This window comes from Pezoporus flaviventris, unplaced genomic scaffold (assembly GCF_033815535.1).
Source record: "Pezoporus flaviventris isolate CSIRO_AGI_PZ_B2104156 unplaced genomic scaffold, CSIRO_AGI_Pfla_v1 ptg000016l, whole genome shotgun sequence".
Classification (NCBI taxonomy): domain Eukaryota; kingdom Metazoa; phylum Chordata; class Aves; order Psittaciformes; family Psittacidae; genus Pezoporus; species Pezoporus flaviventris.
Window position 1 is genome coordinate 8,067,324 of NW_026892564.1, and position 24,420 is coordinate 8,091,743.

General features: G+C 38.8%; 1 protein-coding gene across 1 annotated transcript in view; it reads right to left on the bottom strand.

Annotated features, from left to right (window-relative positions):
• The window catches only part of RPS16 (ribosomal protein S16), a 45,339-nt gene extending 21,293 nt beyond the window's left edge, over positions 1–24,046 (bottom strand). The window contains exon 1 of the mRNA XM_061454695.1: positions 24,042–24,046. The gene's annotated coding sequence lies outside the window, so the exon portion shown is untranslated. The remainder of the gene's footprint in view (positions 1–24,041) is intronic.
• Between the last annotated feature and the right edge of the window lie 374 nt (positions 24,047–24,420).

The window sequence follows — 24,420 nt, forward strand, 5'->3', positions numbered from 1 at the left end:
GAAAAAAATAACCAGTAGGTCATGATATATATTAATTAAAATGATCACCTTAATTATTATAGTTTTTTATATTAGCATTGAAGCATAATATTAAAGTACTTAATTTAACATAGTGAAAATACCAGAGCTATACCAAGGCATGCTAAGCTGCATTCTGTTTTTTTCCTGCTTGGCGGTGCTCCTCATGGATCCCTACTTAACTTAATGCCTACAAAAAGAAACTAAATGAGCAGCACCTGGGAAGGTCACAGAATGAGTCTTTGAAAACTCTTGTTCAAGTACGCCAACAAGAAGTGGAGAGAAGTTACTGTAGCACTAGCACAGGGATTTGTAAGAGGTAAGGAAGGCTGGCTGTAGCCATATTAGGGCTGTGGAAAGGGCATGATTTTGCTTCTTCAGTATTGATTGTATCTGAAAGATCCTGTTCTCCTGCACATGTCTTCTACAGATTAGATGGATATCTGTTTACACTGAAAAGAGATTTTGCTCCTACCTTAGCTCTTTGTTTCCCCTGCATAATAACAGCTTCTAAAGAAAAACATACATTTCTTGCTGCCCTGCTCTGTAATTGTTGATGGAATCTGTCTTATTCCAATTAAAATGATAAATCATGGGGCCATGCTAAATTTCCCATGCTTTAATAGAGGCTTGCTTGAGACAGTTGTGTTCAGTTTGTCGTGTTGTGTGGAGGCTTGTTACTCAATACCTCTCCGTTTAAATGAAAGCTCCTTTTGTCTGGGAGCAGGAGCTGGAATGCCAAGACACGGCACTGCCGCAGCATGCAGCTTTCCTTGCTGCCACGGGGAATAGGTGCTGGGCTGCTAAGCCACCAGCTTCCCTCTGCTCGAAATCAAGATCTGTTGAAATGAGCACACCTCTTAAATGCTTCATCACTCTGCAGCTTCTGAGCAACATCCTTATCAACCTATTACTTTGTCTTTTATAAATGCTGCATCTCTCTCCAGTGATGGATGAAGCAGATTTGTGGGGCACCCCAGGACCATACTCTGCCTCCTCTATGACCAGAATGGTGCAAGTTCCATTTGCAAAGTGTTCCTCAAAATAAACAAAAAAAAATAAAGCAAAAATATGGAAATACTTAATGCTGCTGTTGTGCATCCACAGATGCAAACAGTTTATGGCACATTAGAAATAATTTTTGCTTCTAGTCAGTATTTCAATTTTAAAGATCTTTTCATAAAAATACTGTTATATTTTCATTTTCATCAAAATATTGGCTTTGAAAAGCATGATTTTGCACTTAAAAATTTTCACCCAAATTTTGCTCAGAGTTTTGGGGCTGTCAGTCCATGTTTTGCTTGTAATTCTTTTTTGACTGAGAAAATGAAGAGCAAGAGATAAAAACATTGCTTTGTCTTCTCTTCTAAGCATCTTTTTGTGTTTTTCTACCTTGCCCATGAAGAGATGAAAATAAATAAGACATCATAATCCCATACTTCCCCCAGTGTTTTTCATTGTTTCCTAACTTTGAACTATGCTTGTACAGAATTGCACCAGTAGTTAGGTAATTTGTTATTTTTATTTGTTTGTTAACCTTTTGAAGCAGTATGAATTACTCAGAAAGACAGTGAAGCTAAAGTTAATGTTAAAATACTATTATACTTATTTAGCGGGATGTTTTAGACAGTCTGTATTTTGCAAGTTCGTTGAATGTGGACATTAATAATTTTTTTAAGGAACACTTTCTGCTTCTTATAAAGCCAACAGAATAAGAGAGGGTAATCATAAACATAATAACACTAGGGATAAACATAAACAAAATTATTCCTCCCAGTTTTGATTATTGAGTTTTAACTTAAAATATTGAACATCTTATTTTACCCCATAATTTCCGTCGTAGTTAAAATCCACCACTGAGTATAAGAAGTTCTCCATTTGTTTCATTGGAATGTCCTTTAGATTTAAATTATTTGTAGTTTTGAACAGTATCAAAATGAAAGTACAACTTCTTTAAAAGCTGTCTGCAGTTTTCATGTTTCCAGCAGATTGCTCAATTAGAATGCCAGACCTGAGAGTTGTGTTTATGTTTATATTTGAACTCTGGATCTATTGTATCAAGGGTGACTTGACATTTTTGAAAAATAAAAGACATTTTTCTGCCCTCTTCATATGCTAACACATCAGTGAGCAACTGTTCCAGCACACAAAAGCAAGGAACGTGAAGTTTATTTTGATTTCTGAGGGCTTTTACATTTCTGCATCCAAAGGACAGGAGTAGTAATGAAGTGCTTTAAGTACTTTGAAAAATAGCGCACCAGGATTAGCTATTCAACAAGTTTCAAGATCATGATGGGGGCAGCCTGGGCTGTCTCTGAAGTTGCAGAGTTCCCTCTTTTCTGAAAAGAGGAACAGTATGAGGCAATAGATACTCAAAATAAGCAGATTTCACCAACCTCAGAGGGTGACAGATAAAGTCAGAAGGAAACAAATAAGCTGGGAGACTGGTGAGTGGGAGAGCAAGACACCACTGCAGAGGGTTCTGTTACCCACCTGGGTGCAGAAGAACTCTAAAAACCCCAGCATGGATGCAACAGTAAGAGAGCAACACGCTGCTCGGAAGGGAAAAAGCAGAAAGGCTTGGCTGTAAGGAGTAACAGGAAATCTTTCTGTAGTTGCACTAACAGTAAGAGGAAGGCTGAGAAAGCTTTGGTCTGCTGCAGCGAGGGGAAGAAAGACCTAAACAGATGATGCTGGAAAGGCTTAAGTGTTTAATGCCTTTTTGCTGCAGAACTCTCTGCAAAGGACATCTGCTACCAGATGTCTGGCACAAATCACCCAAGTGACAAAGAGCTAGGGTAAGGGAAACACAAGCACTTAAGTAAGTTTTAAGATTCCAGAATCATCTACTGAGAATGTCACCTGATAAAATTCATCCTGAAGCATTAGTCAGAGTAAGCCTAGATCTACTATGGGGGATTAACCTCATTCAAGTGTAGGCAACTGAAAGTTTGGCATCCAGTGCAAACTGTTTCTTTATTTTAGGGATCCCTGTCTTCCACCCTAGAATTCCCCCACCCTGCCCACAGCCCAGGACCCCATTTCAGTCCCAGCTTCAGTGATGCTGCAGCAGGGCAGGTCTCCAGGTCCCCACAGCACTGCCTTGCATTAATACTTAAGCTTAAAAATATATTACCAGGTGGTCTCATTCCATTTTCAGTAAATATGTCTAAATAAGGAAGGGAGATATCCACTAACCCCTGTAACAATGCAGATTAAATCTTTTCCCTTGCATGCTCCAGTGTGCATGGAAGAACCATTCCAAAATATCTGCATCTGACACCTGTTCCCTCTACATCCTGACCCCCGTGCAAAATGACTTTGTTTTCCCAGCATGTCATTTTAAAGAAGGTATTCGCTCCGCACATATCTGTAATGCTTGCTCAGCTCTTAGAAGCTGCAAGTATTCTGCACCTGGCAGATTGTATAATCCGGCCTGATGAAAGAGAAATATGGTCAGTAAGTCCTTAACATAACCCTTTCATCTCTCTTCTTGCCAGCAGCTTGTCTCCCTGCAGTTTCCTTTTACAGGGTGATTTGGAAGTTCTTTTTGAGTAGCATACAATTTATCTCTGGTTGGACATGAAATAACTCCACAAGCTGTACTGGAGGGAACATGTTGTTCTGCTACCATAGGCACAGCTGCCTGGGCAGAGGAGAGACTTATTAACAATAAGGCATGATAAAGTACGTAGATACCTGCAAAAAAAATTGCTACCTCACTGGAGATATTCTATCTTACAGCACAGCTCTTCTGAGAACCCATTTGGCTAGTAAAATGAAATAAAAGGAACGGACAAACACACAGATGATCCTTTTTAATCAGTTTAATTAAAAAGGAAGCCTAGTACCTACTTTCACTTCCTTTCATTTTAATCAAGGAAAAAGTGCAATGTAATTTGTGTAACATGGGCAGCCCAAATAGTAGAAAAAACCTGCTGCACAGTTTTATCAGCTTAATCTTTCTCTTCTGAATGTCATTTGGTGTTTGTGCTCAGAACTCATATGGACAAAATCCTTCCAAAAACATTCAGAGGGAATGCTGCCAGCTTTGGTGGCTGTGTCCTAGTTAAACTCTCTTTCCTCTTTTAGATTTTAGCTCATGAAAGATACCCAAACAAGACCATCTATCAGCAGAAAGGTTGATTACAGAGGTGCCCAATTGCTCTGTCAATAGAGAGGGAAATGTGATTTATTTATTTTTAATGAGAAAAGTAGCAGTCCTTCACCAAACGTACTTCTTGTTCAGCAGATGTGACTGCAGTGGTGACAGTCCCCTGTTACCCCTGAGTCAGGAAACTGCCTCTAGCACCTCTGCTTCCCAAGTCCTCTGACTGTGTGGCTGTTTCTGTTAAAGAAGCACGAGTTGGAAGGATCAAGGATATTTATATTTCTTTAACTGTTCTGAAGGGACATCTCTTGCTTCCTTACCACGGTCCTTTCATGTTACTTTTGACTGTCAGTATTTTCAGTCCTAAATTGTCGCTGCTCAAAATGTGTATATTCTAGATCCTCTTGCCCTCAAAAGAACTCATGAGAGTTGGTATTTTACTAACTTTTCTTCAGCTGTTTTTAAAAGTTACTGAATGCAGACAGGCCTTCTCATTTCAGTAAATTTGAATCCCAAATGAAAATTGGTGTGACGGTCTATTTGCCTTTGAAATTGTCTCTACTAGGATGACTAAACAACTCTTCAGAGAGGGAGAGAGAGAACATGGAAAAATGTTCCTACCTCAGGTCTTTGGATTACTAAGAAAAAGAGGTGGCTCTGTGATCGTATTTGAACGGTCTTCCTGTTACTACGGGTTCCTCCAGGAAAGGGGACAAAACAACTGAATAGACTTTCCTCCTTTGCAGTGCCTCTTGCTTCTCTCTTTTTGATCATCATCTTTCACTGTTCATTTCCTTGTGTGTACAACAACCTTTTGATTGTTTTTTTTTTTTACTTTCTGGGATTTACTGTGTGTATTGAGAGCCTTTAGTACCAGAAGGCAGAATTCCAGCAACTGAAAACAGCTTGTGTCTAGTATCTCCATAGAAAAAAAACCCATGAGCAGTTCTGGACAGGGGTGCGTTAGCAGAGTTATACGGGCCAGTTAATCCACCGGACATCAGTCTTGCTTAAGAAGGCAGGACAAGAGCACATTGCAAAATAGTTTGGGTTTGCAAAATGTCATACACTAGTGCTTCCCTGCCTGCCCTGGTTTCAGGGTGCTGATGCTCTTCACTCCTTTCTATGGGGATTGAGGTTCCCTTCTATCACTGTGGCTGCATTTGAATGGCTCTTCCAGTTGTGCTCAGAACTGCTGCATGGTCCACCCCTTGCAGAAGGACCTTGTCTCCCATGGGGATTATCATGTCCTAGGAGATAATCTGTGGAACTGGGCCCTCTTTGCAGAGAGATCTGGGAAACTTTTAGCCAGAAGGCACATCTCATGAAGCTCATTTGCTCACATTTATAAAATTGCCAATGAAGTGTTTACACTCACATTCATCTAATTTTAGAAAACAATTATAAAGCATTCCTTAGGTTCAGTGTCAAGAATGAAGTATTTGGATCCTTTTGAAGTTAACCTTTCTCCTTCTTGACTTTATTTACAATCTTTAAATGCTTTCTTATTCACTGCAGGGTTATTGAAAACCTTACGTGTTCAAGCCAAACTTGTTCACCACTCTAGCACAAAGATTTTTTTACCTCAAATTATAACTTTGTAGAAGAGGCTACTGAAGAGCAAATTCATGGAAGCTCACAAAGAAGACAAAATTGCCTGTGAAAAATTCTTCATTGCCTTTGTAATATGAACTACAAAAATCTGTCTGGATTTGCAGGCCACTGGATGTCACTTTTGCTTTACACTTATTTGTGTTAAGTGCACTTACAAGTGATCAAATGATATCTTGATTTTTAAGGTCACTTGCTTTTTCTGTATAGATATATTTCTGGTGTAGTGTTTGTGGTACTAGAGGATTGCATGTGGTGTCTTCTACTTCTTAATTTCCAGACAAACGTTTCTAGGGATTATCCATTCCTCTGTGTTGTATCATGGTAACTGAGGACAATAGCAGTAAAACAGCTTTTAAGAAGGTATCCAAAAGGGAAGATTCTGTCAGAGACCTTAACCCAGGTCCCTTTGTGTGTGGCATTCAGTGAAGAATGGTATGGACATGGCCCCTACAATCATACTGGAGGTGACTCTGGTCCCCTGCTAAGGCTTAGGTAGGAAGTAGGACTGAAACACAGCTTGAAATACCATTTTAAGTATCCCAGTGATGCAAGATGATGGATTGTTCTGTTACTTTCTTGTATTTGAATTATATTAATAAAAGACAGTCCTGGGCGATAGCCTGTAAGACCCTGCTGACAGTGAATTCTTCTGTGGCTGAGAAAGAACACTGGTAAGTAATTATTACTTTAAAATCATTGTATCATGAAACTCCTTGCATGGATATTCTTTTTTTTTTTTTTTTGGTAACAAGACTTGTCCCTGTATTTCCCAGGAAGAAGAATTTGAATGTTAAATTTTAGTAGTCAGCTATTAAGGCGAAGCAAGGGACAAGGGACCGAGCATAAGACAGACTTCTTAACTTTCATAAATCATAAAGGCTTGGTGCACAGAAAAGCTAAAGATGAGGAGCAAAGATCTTTTGTGCTGGAAAATCTCACAGAAACACAATGGGAAATACACTTCTGGAGATGGATTAATGTGGAAAATTCCCTTCACCCAACCTGTAAGACAAGTGCCTTTCACTGAGCAAGTTCACATGTAGTGAGCCAGAGCTAGACAGATGGTGGTATGGCTGGATCATGGTGCCATACTTTCATGCCCTTGTTCACATGCAAGTTAGATGCAACAGGCTCAAACTTGTGACATAGCAACCACAAGTAGGCACTAAGGATGCATCTACAGGAAAGCCAGGTGCACATGTGGTGGTACCACAATTGCTGCTGCAAAGATGCCAGCTACCACTAGAGTGAGGTCTGATCACCCTCAGCCTGGATCATCCCTACAGTTTGTCATATAGTTATTTTTCTCTGTATTTAAGTGCTGTAAATGCAAGGAGGTGTGTTAGTGAAGGAAGACATTACCTTATAGCAAAAAGAGTTGCTGTTTCCCTGCTCTTGCTGGTTTGTCCCTCTGCACCAGGTAGGACCTACAAGCAGGACCAGGGTGAACCCTGATACCATGCTATACAGCATCTCCAAAGCCCCAGGCAGAGGGGGTGAGCCTGGCTGGACAGAAGCCAGGCATACATAAGTGGCAAACCTCAAGCTTCATGTCAGACTGCGGAACCAGACCAGGATTTTCTGATGTATTCCAATGACTGTTTAAGAAAGTGGAGGCAGCTCACTTTCTGAAAATACATACAAGGAACATACATACAACTCACAGGAAAATACATACAAGGTGTTTTTTTTTTTTTTACTACGTATATATGTTTATAAATCTAGTTACAAACAATAAAGGATATTTTTAATCCTAAGTGCTTACATCCACATTTCATAAAAAATTTAAGTTATTCAAGATAGCATACTTGAATATGTATGACTAATATCTCCCTTTTTTAATGTTAACATGATTTAATTTTGTAAATCCAGTGGTAATGGGACATGGAAATTGGCATAATTAAGTAATGACTTAGTCGTGATATCAAAAGAAAGCTGTTCCTAAAAATACTGACATTTCCCATGGATGTCTAGGAAGTTTAATAGAAAAATAGGGTACAATAAAGTATTTTTATAATGATTGGCATTTGCAAAAATGCCATGCTTGAAACCTGCATAAGGTTTCATATATGTCGTAATACTTCTGTAGGCCTCAGTTGCCATAGGAACAGCTTTGAGGTGCTAAGTATTTTCCTAGCATCAGTACTTTACCATCTATTTCCTCCTGCAAACATCATTCTCAGCAGCAGACAAAAAGGGTAAGTAGCAGCAATAAAAATGGTAGGACTATAAAGTGGGAACACAGTATATGAAAACATCAACTCTCAGGGTGGACAGAATCACCAAGAAAAGCAATTTTGGGGTTTAGTGCAGTGAAACAAAATAATAGTACCACACTGAACCACTGCTGCAGTTTTAATGCCATATGCTAAAATACAAAGTACTTCCTAATGTTTTTAAGTTACACACAATACTTGACATAAAATTAGATTGGAAGCAATTGTGCATGAAAGATAATACACCACTGCAGATTCAGGGATTCTTTTCAAGATCAGTAAACAAAAAAGGCAATAAGTGATTCCATTTTTAGTCTTCTTCAGTTTCTATGGCTACTGAAAACCATTAGAAATTGAATAATACATTAGATGAGAATTAGAAATTGAATGATGCACATTTAACATGACAAATGAGTAAAAGCATAAATAACAGTTTACTTCTGAACATTATTCTAGCTTCTTGTACTTGAGTTTCCTCTACATGAGCTCAAGATGAAGTAGAACATAATTACTTGTTACTTAAGAAGATTAACTGTTAAGAAGACAGACTGAAAGATGTGCAGCACCAGGAAAAGTTAACAGGCATGAAACTATCAGTTTATATTTAAGCTCAACCTTGATAGGTTTATGATCAGCTGTTAAAATTCAATACAGTTACCCGAATATAGGCATCCTGTGTAATTCCACATGAACCAAAGGTTATCCGCCTTGTCTCTACCTATTCCAATCGCAAGGGTGTAGGTCTCCCACAGATTTTTTTATCAGTTCTGATGGGTAGCTGATACCCCAGATCTTCTCAAATCCCATCAGGCACCCAAGTTTGGCAACTTAGTTGCTCTCTTTGTGACTGAAATAGCCTTCAGGCTACTAGAATGACAGTTAAAGAAGTTCTGCAGCTATGATCAGGTGGCAGATAATGAACTAAAGGAATTATGCTGGGACATGCAGATTTCATCGAGAAATTAGCAGGAAATGAATGAAAAAGTTCATCCAGGAAGGGAACACAAGAAAAATAATTTGGGAAATGATGCATTAAACAAAAAATAAAAAACAGCAAAAAAAAAGGGGCACAGGTTTTATGTTCTGATAAGATCAAGATGACTGATGTAACCTGCTTGCCTCTTGACATATCAGATCATACTGGTACAACTTACATGCACTGGAATCATTATCTGGCACAGGATATTGGAAAGTATTCAATATCTAAGTACTTCTGCAGGCAAAGCTCTTTTCTCCTAACAGGCCTTATACCTTGGCTTTCTGTGTATTCCTCTTCTAAACACAGGCTTTGTGTTTAGGTGCTATTCAAGCCACACTCAGACTTCATTGAACATGTGCATTTTTCAGTTCACAGAAGCACATACAATGTCTTCTACCTCAAGAAAAGCCTCAATATATAATTAATTGCTTGTTTAAATTAAGGCAATTTGATCTTTTCTGGTTTGGCTCTGCTGTTTGCTACAGCTGCTCTTCTTCCTGCAAGGCGAGCGTCCACTGTTTCCCTCACAGAGGCTCAGCTCCGTCCTCTATGGCAGAAAGGGCTTCATCTCCACTGGCCTTATTTGTGCCTTTGTCATCCCTGAAATGGCAACCACGCCGGCATCACAGCCACACCTGGTGGGTTCTGCCAGTTATATTCTGTTTAATTCCAGGCAGATAGCATGCTTCTCTGAAGCTTCTCCTTTAGATCATGCCTACAAGCAGAAATCAAAAGCTGTTCCTTCAACTGTAACTATGAACTTGCAACAATTATGCTTTAAGAAAAGTCTCTCACATCCAGTTGTCCTTTGAATCTCCTCTTTTTATGATTTTCACCTTACTGAAAACTTGGCATAAATCCAGCAGCACATTTATATAAGTATTCAATTAAGTTGGTATAAATGTCGCTAAATCTGTTTCCTTTTATCTATGTAGGAGACAGGGATGACTTTATGTCAGATGATTTAATTCAATTAAGACACTGTGTGAACACCAAAATCACCTTTATCATGTATCAGTGTCAAAAATAAATTAAGAGTGATAGGCAGTGTAGTGCCTTGCCACGTGAAGGTACTCTGAGAGTCTGAAATGTAGCAGGGTCCAAAGGCAGTGCATTGCGTTTGTTCAATTTGCCAGGCTGTTACTTCCTTTCATTTTAGTTTTGAGTCTTCAGCAGTTTGATTCTCTTCTTCCTCTCATGCCATGTAAAGTTCTCCCAGATTCTATCTGATTTCTTTTCTTTCGGTACACATACAGTATGTGAGGATGGATGCTAAATTTTCTCTCAATAACTTTAGTCAGGACAGAAAAAAAGCAGGTCTTCATTGGAGGCTTTGCTGTAAAGTGTGAGTGCACCATAGAGTTTTCATTTTCAGATGAGTGATACTTTATTTGAATCATTTATTGGGGTATCCAGATAAATGAGCGTATAGCCTGCTGAGCTGTCCTATGGGCTTCTAGCTGCAATAATGTGATTAGGTTTATTGCTGCGGATAGAAGAGACTTATTTGACCCTTGTATTCACATTTCTTTCATCTAAAATATTCCAAAATGCTGGATAGCAGTAGCAAGCATGGAGGAAAAAGCTGTAGATGCAAAGCAACACAAGAGCTTTGTCCAGTTGCTTTTGTCTGGGACATGTTTAAATAAAGAAATGCACACTGTACAGGGAGACATGTACACAGCTTGGCAGAGGTTTTATAGCTGAACTTGAACTACTCCCCGGCTACAAAGAAGAGTCCCATACAAATCTCTTAAAAGCTCTTTTTGCACTTCTTTGCATCAACATAAATTTCTAGGAGTGCATCTAAGAAAGCCATTGTATTAACATTTTTGCCAGTGTTTACTGTGAGAATTAACTAATTCCATCATGCGGCCTGAACTACAGTGTTCTGTGTTTTAATATTTGTGTTATTATTATTTTCCGAATATAATTATGCTGGCCTCCAAAAAGGGATTAGGCAATTTTCCCTGTTTAAAGGGAATGACGAAATGTTGTAAGTATTTGAAGCCCAAGGAGCTTCTGAAAAGATTTATAGAACTTACTGCTATAACTGTCCAGCCCTGGAGAGCTGCCACTTGGAAGGGCCCTGCTAAGACTTTGAACTTAATTTGTCAGCATCATGTCTTTAAAATGTAATCTGCAGCACTTCAGCTGTCTCCCCAAAACTGTAACACCAATGCACTGGTAAACTGGGGGAGATCTGTGTGAGTACAGAATCATAGAGGAGTCTATCATAAAGTGAAAACCTCATATGCCATAAGCATCTTCTATTGCTCCCTCACTGCCTGTTATTGGCACAAGGCAGTCAGAGAGCAAGGGCTTTGTGGTTCTTTTATGCCCCAATAATCCTGGCTACTAAAATAGCCCTTTTGAGACTGCTGGCATCTATGCTAGCCTGCAAGCTTTCTGCTATACACCAGCCCCAATAGGGTTCCACTACCAGGAGAAAATAAAGTTGGCTTAAAGCTGGTTTTGCACAGCCTGGGTGCTGCACTGAACCCTCTCCACCACGCTGATGAGTCAAGCTTGCCTTTGTGTTAAAAAGTTTATGCAGAACTATCAGGACTGTATTTTTATATAGTGAGCTTTTATTATTTTCTTCCTGCTCCAGTTGAAAGCCTAATGGTAAGGGGGATAGCATCTGTAAAATGTGTATTATTGTGTAGTACACATAGGCTAAGTATTATTGATGTAAGCTCCAAATTCAAGATGCTGTTGTTTGGTGTATTAAGAAGTTACTAATCTTCATGCTGTCAAGTGACAATTGAATTTGCTTAGCTAAAGAGCACTACCGATCAGCTGTCACTAAAGCAACACATTGCTTTTTAAGACAGAAATCCTTGGCTAACATATTCATCTTCTTTATCAAGAAAAATGCCTGCATATTGTGCCATCCACAGAACCTTATGCACAGTATGCATAACTTGATGCATAACCTTCCAGCACAATTAGAAGGGCTTCTAAGACAACCAGCCTTTGACATTGGCAGCTTAAGCTATCTACTCTTGACTGATGCATGGTCTAAATAAATCATATCTATGTCACACACTAAATATCTGGAGTCTGTTTCTCTCTTAGTAAACCAAAATCTATTCTAGATGCAAGTTGCTGAAATTTTAGCAATAAATAAAAGCTTTCACCAGGCTTAATTTAACTGCCTTTGGGTATTGACCAAGGCATCTTACACTAGGATAGAAATGAATGCCTTATATACTTGTATGTTGAGATTTCTCTCATTTGATTTTTAACACAGTATTTAAGATTTTATCCAAGAAATACTCCTTGAGAGAAATCCTGGTGCCAATTAATGTAATTGCAAACCTCCCACTGGCATTTGTGGCACTGAGATTTAACTCATAGTCTGAAAGCTGAGAGCAGCTCTTGAATTCATTGGACAGAAACTTGATATCCAACAGGAAGGGCATATATTAAATAGATAATCAGTTTATTTCTAGCCTTTATGCCAACAAGCAAGTAATAACATGTTTATATCTTTTGCAGTGACACAAGGAAAGCAATTACTCCCTATAAGTAATACAAGCCAGTATTTGTCCCACCCATTTTTCTATATTCAGAATGATAGTCTATATTCTGAAGTATTTAATTTACTTCCTGAACTAAGATAACAGTCACTGCTTCTTAGAAAAAGAAATTCATGTATTATATGTTTAGATGACATTCATATATAATGTGCAGAATCCTAAACACAAAATTAAGTAGGAAGTTTGATTTTATTATGTATATATACACACACTACTTAAAAAGATTCATCTGCATTTATGAATACTTTACAGATTACTTTTTGAGTGCAAATTATAGAACAATTGATCTGTTGCCCACTAATAATTAAATGAAACGCAAAACAAGATCTGTGAACAGTTTTAAAATCGACTATAGAGATCTTGGGAGACACTTCATTATCTTTTGAATATTACATGTGCTTCTCTCATGGCATGGTCTGTCAAAGCAGCAAGAAGACAAGAGTTTTTTCACCAGATTCACAGTGCAATAAGCAGCATAAAAGCAGCTAGCCAGCCACCTACAAGTACACGCAGGCAGAATTACCTGTGGTGAGCTCAGAGGGAAGAGCACATGCTGCAGGGGGGCAGAGCTTGGAGGCAGCAGAGACAGGCAAGTTGTGCGCATCTGATTTGCTAGCTCAGTGTCCCGGTAAATGAAGCTGTTAATAAAGAGACAGTTCAATTTTAGGAGCAGAGAATCCTCTCGTGCTGATGTGTAGCAGGCAGTACATGAGCCAGGGCAGTCATAGAATTGTTTCCAGTGTCCATTAGTTTCTTCACCAGATGAGCTTGGCAAGAGGAGCTCATGGACACAGAAGGGGCTGCCTAGTTATAAAAAAGATATGTGCTCTGAAGCTAAGAAAAGTTAAGTTCCTCAGAAGCTTTTCCATCCAGAAAGATAGGGTCCAAGTAAGTGTTAGGCCTGCCTACCTTTCAAGTGAGACTTTGTCTCATCTCAGCTCAACCTTTTCCTCCTCAAGTGCTCTGTTCCTACCAGTACATCATATTTCGCTTGGGAGAAGCCTTCCTCAGTCACTGTGCTTACCTTCTCGGGCCCAGCTGCTGAAAGGCAGTCTCTGGCAAATATCAGATCCAGTTGGACCTGCTGCGGAGCAGTGGCTGAGTGCTGGAGGAGCCAGGTCTGCAGGTGGGAGAAGGCAGCATCTCTACCTGGGGAGGCAGGAAGGGACAGAAGGCACAGCCACGGCAGAGAGGGTGTGTGGGACAGGCCAGCAAGGCAACCCAGGGTGGCTCCGCTCCTGGGTATGCAAATAGCTGCTTTCACACAGTGCTATTCACAGCACCTGTCACACATAGCTGCCTTCCTCGGAAGCCAGGTTAAGGTGCAGTGGTGATCCTGAAAGAAAAAACGAATTAAAAAGAGGTCCAGATAGGTGATCTGTACCAGAACAACTAACCCTTCTGTAATGAGCATACCCTCAGCTGATAACCATAGGAAACAGGAAAGGGAGTGTTTAGATAGTCCTGGTTTCATTCTACAACGTTATGCTATAAATCAGATTTCCATGGAAAGGAGCTTTTCAGGAGTACACTGCTTCCTTGTTTAATCTTAATATTAAAACTTAGCCATAGAAATTTGAGTTATGTCAAAGCTTACTCCAACTTCCGTCCCTGACTGAAAATGGAAAATTAAGTTTTACTGCTGTTTATACATAATGAATGAAATGGCTACCAAAATTTTTCAAAGATCCGTGGTCAAATAAGACATGTAAAGAGCAAGTGCCTTGAATTAAGGTATGTCTTGATGCACTGATGTTAAAAGTAAGATTGCCATTTACATGAGTGAAAAAGACATGACTACATTTGCCATGCAATTCCCTGTTCTAGGTAGGGCTGGACACCTTAGATTTGGATTCAGAAGGTCCTTTCTCATTGGAGCAACAGATAAAGATTTACCAGGGAGAAGCCAGGAAGCTTTCCAGTCTCCTACACCGCCAACCCCCACCTGCTCCTCTTTGCTCCCCCATCTCTTAGCAACTTCATGGCTCATACTGCCAAATGACTTCCCTGTAAAGCCTCTTCCAAGTAAATCTGGCATGTATTCAGCCCTGAAGGGAAAGGCAGGCCACCGGATAGTGGTTAACAATGGACAAAATAATTTATTTTTTTATTAATTTATTTATTTATTAGAAAAAATAACAACAAAAAAAAGCACTCCCTGTAGTAACAACAAACAGTCTCTGCACTTGCTTCTCTTTTCTAAGCCTGAAAGCTGGAAAATCCTTCCCATTTTGGAGACTCCCATAGCAACTAGATGATCTTAAGGTCCTTTCCAACCCTAACTATTCTATGATTCTATGTGTGTGTGCACATTTGTGTTCACTTTCAAAAGAGCTCACTGTTTTCTCTCCACCTCATCATTAACCAGTGACTTCTAATCATTTTGTCTTCCTCTGAGCTCACAAACATGGTGACTCAGTGATATAATTTCAAGACAGAGCCTCCTTTTTCTGAAAGGACTGCACAGAGAACAACTCATATTGTGTTGCTTTTCTGTTTAACTTTCCAATAACTTCCTCTTAAGGAAGATTTTATGTTCCCTTACTATTAGTATACAGTCACAAGCACACATAATGATGTATTGCTATCTTTAGAAGATGACATCTTAGCTACACGTTGCTTTAATGACACATACATAATTGCTCTCAGTCGGGATCATTGACCACTACATTCTCAGAACGATTACAAATTCATTTGTTACTCGCATAAAATAGGAGAAGGGATGGCGTGAATATAGGTATAATCTTTGTGGCCAGGCAGGAAAGGCCCAAGAGCATTTCTATTTGGGACACACACAAAGGGTGCATCGATTTTCTAACATGGCACTGGAAAGCCATTCCATCAGACTTAAAACTCTGGCCTAAGCTGTAAAAGAAAGAGCGATCTTCTTAAATATCCTTTATAATATTTAATTAACTCAAATCAGTTAAATAGCATCATATAGAGGAAATATCACCCTTATATATAAGGTGAGTTTCTTCAGCTTGCATTACAATAGCATTTGTGATTGCATATGAATAACTGGTGCAATAGAAAAAAATGTGCCAGACTGAATTTATAGAATATAAAGCAGATAAAGCCTTTATGTTAGCTTTTAAGTAAAAAAATGTGATTCCAGCAGTCCTGTTGATGTTAAGAAAGTCAAGGTTATGAACAACAAAGGATGGAATGAGTAAAATAGGTTTGTGGTGTGAATCACACCACTGAGTTAACACTAAGAGGAAGCAGAGATGATACATTTATCATCATAATGTGCAATTCCTGACTCACCCAAACGAAAAAATATGAAGTATGTGAATGATCAGGCAATGAAGATAGGTGTTAAGGAGGGAGGGACAATGGAAAATGTTATTAAGCTTATAAAAACAATTTGACCTATTCATTATTTTGGAGATAATCTGTTGCTTTTCCAATTATCCTAAAATAAACAGATTTTTTTTTTTTTATGAAAGACAATTCGAACAATTTGGATGATAGTCAAATATGCTTGAATGACAGGCTGCATAAAATGATTTAAGGCTTTATTTGGCACATACATTTCATGTGAATCAGTCAGCTGGTATTTCTTATGATTCTTCACCTCCATGCTTGTAGGGCCTTAAATCCAATCTTTAGGGTTCAGAAATTGGAGGAAGAGTGAAAGCTGTAACATCTAAATCATCAAGCCAAACATGTAAACTTTTTCTCTATGAGATCATTTTGGAGACTGCAGTCTCTGTTGATCTGGATTTTGTTGTAACTTTGGTTTATGCATAAGATACAAATTGCCAAGTTAAAAAGGTCAATTGCATGGATAACGTGCAACGATGGATAGTTGTTTGGTACTGCCAACTCTGATTTTTTTTGTTTTAATGTTTACTGCTGGCATTGCAGTTTTCACCATCTCCCTTTTTCAATCTTCCTTTGGCTTCCTCCAGTCCAGCAGAGCAGGACATTTAAAGAACCATCTGACCAAATGTATCTCGAATGGGGCTATCAGCTGTTGAGCCAGTTATCTGGGCTACTAGTCAGTGGAAAGAAAGAGGGTGCTCCAAGATTTAAGTGGTGTCATTCAAAGGAAAGAATCTAAAATGTATGGGATGAATCATGTCTCCGAGCATCTGTTGTTTTTTTTTTTCTGCTATAATGCAGAAGCAGAGGCTGGCTCAGGGGTTCATTTCTGAAGTCATGAGAGACAAGCTCCACCCTGAAAGTCTGATCTGAGACTGAGTAACTCAGGAAAAAGTACAGAGGAAGGACACAGCAAACACATCTCACGGTTACAGGGCATGACATGGATTTGACAGGTCTTATTCACCTGCCTGTCTCCTCAGATGTTTAAAAAACTGACAGACAGTGGCAGGAAGCAGGGAGCTGATAGCAACCAACATATGGAAATACAAAGCAAGAGCTGCTGGAAGAAAAGGTGATGAGGGACAGAAGATGTAAGGGAAGATCTTATTTGGCTGTTATCATAGAGGGGCTAATTCCTGTATCCTGTAATGCTAATCATGCATAATAACACCATGCCATTAAAACATGTCCATTTCTATTTCAAGGATTAGTATTTTCATGAATAATGGTAGGATATGGAGGGCCAAGAATAAATGTAATTTTTAAGAAACAGTGGTCTGGGATCTCTTTATCTGAAAACCATACCTGGATAGTATGACAAAAGTCACAGTCCTGCGATACTAGGCGTGTAAATATTCAAACTGAATGGCTTTTGTAAAAGTTAAACTTTCTTATGTATTTCATAAAAAAAACAAAAAAATTTGAAAACAGAAATGGCAACACCTTAAGTCACAAGAGGAAATTAATCCAGCATGCCTCAGGTTTCACCGGAGATTAGAATAAACCACTGATGAATTCAGCTGAAAACCTTCATAAAATGCTGGATTCTCCATTTAATATGACAATATTTGTATGATATACTGTCTTTTGTTCATTAAAGTGAGAATAATGAATCATTTCAGAGAAAAAATATTAATTAGGTGCAGTCAAATTAACAATCCAGTAGGGAATAGGGATGAGCTAGACATCCCCAAGTATTTTCTATGCTTCTTTTAGGAAAATACTAATACTAATCAGTACTGTTGGCAAGAATGATAATTACTCTGTTAACTCTTTGGACTGAGAGCTGGGGGGACTAAGTTTAGCTCTGGGCTGTGGCCCAGACATCACAAGTAATCTTGTGCAGATCTTTTTAAAAGTGGCCTTTCATTCCTAATTCCTTGATTCCTGAGTCATTGGCCTGAATTTCCCATGTGCTAGGTGCATACAGATCCTGTTGACTTTAATTGAAACAGCAAGTGTATAACAGTCTTGAAAATGAGTTTCCAAGATGTGTCGGTTTGGTTAATCAGAAGTTAAATGACTCAAAGCTAATGATTGCTTGTAAATGGAGTCTTAGTGACGCTGCCTCAGTTTCTTCTTTTGCAAAATGGAGATAACATTTTCCATCAATTACCTAACAAGAAGTCTTCCATAAAATGACTTCACCCTATATATTTTAATGTAAATCTATCAGCTAAAACTATGGATAAGGAGTGGCTTATAAACATTTGAGATAAGCAATTGCGCATTGATTGCTTCATATGGAAACTTATTTCTTCCAGATTTTGGTAATGAAAACAAAGTATGTGTGAAAAATGACTCTGGGGCTCCACTAAATCATTTACCCACAGCGTTTGAATACTGTTTCCCATAAAGGAGCAGAAACATTGTCAGTCTTGTGACTACAGTACTGAGGGAGGTGAAAGATAGCATCTTTGGAATGAGACTGGAGAAGTATGACTCATCCTTTTTTTGTCACTTGCCAAGCTTACCTTGACATTTATTTCTTTGCTGAAGTGCAGAACATGTTTACAGAAGTTTACTCCACGCAAATGCATCTGGATTTCCTCTGAACTGTCAGCAGCTTGCACAACGAGAAGTGAGATTCAGTTTACCTCCTCATGAAATATTCTTTGTTCATGACGGTAAGTTAGATGGTACTGTGGGTCTGAATGATGACGGCATACATGGGCAGACTTGTATTTTGGAAACTTCATACCCCAGTGAGAACTCTGTTACCTCCTCCTGTCTGTAAAGGATGAAAACAAAACTTAGATGTAAGCTGGCTCAGACCTATCTGGGTAGCAACTTTTCATCTTAGGCCATGTCTTCAAATGACAAACACTGCAATTCCTGCAAACATTGTGACTGTTACCAGGGTTCATAGGGCTTTTAGTATTCAGGCATTTATGTCTGCACGAGGAGCTGAAACCATGTATTCCTGATCTGTTTCAATGTAAAGCAAAATGCATTTGTTTAAATAAATCATTTGTTCTGTATAAGGAATACACATGCAGTTAGGAATCACCTCTTTGGTAAGGGAGGGTAATTTTCTCAATTTCTCATTAACTGGAGTGTATATAATGGTAACACCAACCCAAAACTTAGTTTGTTTAATATGGTAATGTACCAGTACAAGCATAACCAGCTTTTGCATGGCTTATGCCTTCCAAACACATGTTCCTAAGGGATTTACGTGTGTAACTACGCAAGCATCTTAAATATAGTTAAATTCATGTAGTTTTTACAGTCTAGACAAACTATCCTAATGCCGTAGAAATCAAGCCAATTCTGTTTACCTTCATAGGCATTAAATGCAATTGTTTTGCAGTCACAAAAGAGTCACCAGCACAAAACTTGAGTGTCCATAGTCTAAAGCAACTGGAGCTCTAAAATGCTTTCCCATTTAGACATTTACCAGTATTTGCAGGTATGATTTTTGCTTCAAATATTTTTATCTTGTAATCACATTATCAAACCAAACCCTTCTATATTATTGCATATGTTAGAGAAGAAATAGAATGGGTAATATTTCTCTCATTTAAGCAGAATATGGTTCACATGACAGAAGCATCTAGGCATTAAGCAACACCCTTTGCATAAGATTTCTTTGTGTTATGTTATGATGACATCAGACCCATTTTTTTCCACAGACTCTTTTATTTGGCAATATTATTTACTCCTGCCTACTTCACATTTATAAAATGAAAGAGAGGAAAAAGTAAGAGTTGTATTACTGCAGGAGCACTCTTCAGTGGCAGCAGCATCACAGACATATCATCACCTTTGTAATTAGTTTAAAGAAATCTGAAGCTACTATAATATGTAATTAAACTGAACCAGCTAATTGTACCCTGGATTGTATCTCCTCTTATTTGTTGTGTTTGGTAAAGATGATTACATATGTTTAAGTAAGTTCTCTATTTTGTATACATCTGTTTGATCTTAATGTTGTATATAATTGACTACATAAGTTGCTCTTTATTTAGTGCTTTTGATTCATTGCCATAAGACAAACTACCCAAATACATAAACAAATGAACCCAAAGAGTTGCGTGAATATATGATACCTTGACAGGACCTATAAGGACCCTAAGAGCATATACTCCAAAAGAGATATGTTTTTCATCTGTGAATACTGGTGTCGGGCTTCTTGATTTTGAAGAGCACCACCATCTTTGAAGAAAATTAAATGTATAATTTGAGTTAATTTTTTAATACCAATGTTTCAACTTTGAGAAATTTAATGGAGAATGATAAGGACCTATTTTAAGGTGTAGAACTTCTTTACAGTAGTAAACAACTTTTAGGTAAAGTTTGCTGCCATCTCTTTCTATGCTAATCTTCTCCAGGAATGTACAGACTAATTCATACTGTTGTATGTGAGCTCCTTCTCTCACTTTCAACCATGTGATAAGAAAAACCATACTACTGGGGAACCAAACAGATTAAGGACTAATTCTCATTTACATCTCCTTCTGCTAGTCAGGATCAAACATCCCCTATAAGCTATGAACCTGCTCACTTAATGGAGCCAAAGTCGTATCTCCTCAGACCATTGCTTGTAATCAATTTCCCAGAGACTTTAAGGGCAACTTTGGGAATCGTACTTGACATGAATATTCTCTGACCTCGGTATGCTTTCAAAATGCCCTGTACAAACACAGCGACTGAAGGAACTTTGAGGTGTAAAATGTGGTACTGATACTGCCTTGTATTTTGGGAGTCTTGTGCTCTCATGTAATTTATTTTGTTGATTAGGCCCACTGGAAGTTTCCCACTATGAATCCGAACCTACCTCAAGACAAGACCTCGTTTCTCTGACCTAAGTGTGTTGTCACCAAATGCAGCCCAAGAACCTACATCTTCAACAATGTCCCCTTTCCTTTCATTCAATATTTGACCTAGCAGACACTGAAAAGTTAACGCCTATCCCAGGAGGCATGAGTGCAATGACAGGAATGGTGTAGATAAATCTACCTCTTGGCAGTTCCTTTAGCCATGCTGAAGCCCTATTTTTAGGTTCCCTGCAGTCTAAGTGGAGGGTCCTGACTCAGGATGTCACCATAGAGGGTATTTCCAGGCTAGAAATGCTTTTAATCTAGCTAGGAGAATAAAAAAAGACAAGGATGCCCCTTTGCACTCTGCTTACCTCTTCTAGAATTGCCTTTTCCCAGCAGTTAGCAGCAGGACCTTTCTTTAGAGGTGTCATCAGTTCTCAGCAACAGTGTCTAGCACAGTTTATCATGCCATCAACCTGGGTAGCTTTACTTTGTCCCCCTAACGGCATCAGCCTAGAGCATCAGAGGGCAGCTAATAGACATCATCTCCTCAGCAGAACACCACCTCCTCCCTTGCATCCACCTAAAGGGCTGTGATTACTAGAAGGAAGTTCAAGCAGCTGATTTCACTCAAAGTGATAAAAAAGACATTGGTCTGCCCTAGATCAGAAACTACATCTAAAAAAGAGTTAATACTTGTCAGATGGTTTAAGGTCCCATGAACAATCTATTTCAGAAAAATGTAAGAATTTCCTTAGGCCAGACGCAGCATGTTTCTCTAGTCAGATGTGGGCTAGGGATCAGGCTACAGCTTCTGGCTAGTTGTAAGAATCAGCCTTTTCTGGGGAGAGGGTCTCCAGAATAGCTGGACTGGATCTGGGGCAAACCACCTTTACATCATTCCTTACGTCTATTCTAGACCAGATAATTTTATCAAAGCCTTACTATTCTGGTAGTTGACTAGCATCTGCTTGCTTCCCACAACAAGCAAGCTGTATGATAACAGTGTATTTTCTTTTGAGTTAGTTTAGTTGGTGCCTTCCCCGGGATCAGAAAACTGCGTATTAGACTTCATAATTTCTTGCTAGAAAGAAAAATGTTGAGAGGGTGTTTATTAAAGTCCTATTATTCATTTGACTGGTTCATTTTTATAAAGTAATAGATGGCTGATCATTCTCTATTTATACACCACATGAACTGTATTACTCCACAAATAGTCTCATTGAAGTGACAGACATCCTTGCAATATGGAAACCCTTGCAAAGTCCAGATACTGTCTTCTCAGTTGTTAAGAAGGCTGTAATCAAGAGAGAATAATTGAACTTGATGTGGGGTGAAAAGAAAGACACAGAAAGCCAAATGAAAATTTCCAGCTGCACTATGGATTTGAAGATTGGACTATATTCCACAGATCTCCTGAATACTCACTTAGAAATAAAGCTGTGAACTACAGATGCTCTACTAATTTTAGGTTTGGGTCTATGAACACTCTAGAAAGGGAAATGAAGTTCCAGTACAGTACATATTTCTTGCTTTATCACTGGTACAAGATAAACACATGTTAAAAATAAAGATCAGTACTTATTATCTTATTTTAAAGTTCAATATTTGATAACATTTATTCTGTGTAACAGTATTCATTCTTTATGCAGTGAAAAGAGCTGCCAGTGGGATTCATTACCTCCCTATTTAACTGCTGTTATCTAAAATTCTAGTCATGTGTAGAAAATGTAATCCAAATGCAAGCACATGAAATAGATGTAGAAATGTTAATTAAAACATAAGGTATAGCCATTCTCTATTTTTTATGTATCAAAAACTTTGAAAACAATGCTGTCCTGATGAAATCCTCTGATCTGTAGTATATAATAGCAACTACTTTTAGAAATCTTTTTCTTTCTAAGCTATCACTTGGCTTAATATCTATCGTTAATTGTCTCCTACAATCCATTGATCTTATTAATGTAACAGAGTAAGAATATATGCTATCCATTGCTGGTTTTAGTTGAGGTGGAGGTAAAACATTGTCAGTTGTGTTGCCATTCCACTGGGGTGAGCAACGCACAATGATGTTGTATTTTCACAAGTTGAAATCAATATCATAGTGACATAACATTGCCTTCATAGTTCCCAAGCAGAGCAAGGTTGAGCTGAGCCTGTGCTCCAAGAAAAATACACAGTGCTATGGAAAGCAGAGTCGGTGTATATTAGACCCTTTCTTCTGACTCGTTATGAAACAGATTTCCCAGCCGGTTGCTAGGAGGCAGTGTGTAGTGTGGGACTTCTCTTCTGATGAACCTGCTATGTATTCCCTACTCTGAATTTTTGTGTAGCCTGTTAACCTCTTGCCAGCTATTATCCCAGAACTGGGAGAGCAAAGTGATGCCTAATTAGGAAATGTACTGCTTTAACTATGACTGTAGGCATCATGAAGTCTTAAAAGAGGTAGTTGCAGATAAAATAATGGAGAAAGCATAGGAGCAGTTAGTTTTATCCCATTGTCATGGTTTAAGCCCAGCCAGTAACTCAGAACCAAGTAGCCACTCGCACACTCCCCTCCCCTTCTCCCTCTGCTCCCGGAGGGATGGGGAGGAGAATCAAAAGAATGTAACTCCCACGGGTTGAGATTAAGAACAGCCCAGTAACTAAGGTATAACACAAACCACTGCTGCTACTACCAATAATAATAAAGGTAAGGGAAATAAGAAGGGAAGAGAATACAACCACTCACCACCCACCGACTGATACCCAGCCTGACCCAAGCAGTGATCTAACCCTTCCAGGAAACTGCCCCCAGTTTATATACTAAGCATGATGTGCTGAGGTATGGAATACCTCTTTGGTTAATTTGGGTCAGGTACCATGTCTCTGCTTCCTCCCGGCTTCCCCTCCTTCCTGGCAAAGCATGAGACTCAGAAAGTCCTTGGTCAGAGTAAACATTACTGAGCAGAAACTAAAACCATCGGTGTTATCAGTGCTGTTCCCAGGCCGAAAGTCAAAACCACAGCACTGCACCAGCTACTAAGAAGGAGAAAAATGACTGCTACTGCTGAACCCAGGACACCCATCTAGCAACAATTATTAGGAATTCCATGAGACTTGGCATATCTTCTATGGGTTATATGATCACTTGTTATGCCAGAATTTAAGCTTAAAGATTTTCTAGTCCCCTGAAAACAGAAAACCTCTGCTGCTGTTGAACTGGCTCCCACATTGGTGGAAGCCATTCATGTAACTGAAGCCTGTGGTGTTTCCCTTCAAAACACTGACTAAGAAACCTAGATCCAAATCTATCCTAGTGCAGCCAGCATAATGTACCTTATTCTTTGGATTAAGTCATTCAAAGCCTGTTGAATTTAATGGAAGTCTCTCCATTGACCTCAGGGAGTTCTGGGCTGCGCTTTGCATTGGGAAACTTGTTTCCTAATAAGCTCATAGGGACTAAGTGCATGCTTACCAGCACCTCACCTCAGTAAGGCTAAATTCATAGGACAGCAGAAAAAAGGAAAACATTTATCCTAGCATGGACTCCCTAAAAAAGGGGGTTTGTATAGGGCATTAAGGGAATGTTGTTTACCTTTGTATAAATGAAAGCTTTAAGATTCAGTCACATGTGTCTTTAATAACTTTTCTTAGCAAGTATTTATGAGAACGGTAGGAACATGACTACACTGTAATTCAGGTAATGGGGCATTGCACGACCTAGTAGCCAAAGACATTAGAAGCAAATGTGCCTTCAGGAAATTAAATTTTGCCATGTTGTAGTTTCAGAGAGTAACGGAAGATGAGCAGCTGAATTTCTGCCATCTACTTTTTCATGACTGTTTGTATGGAAAATAGA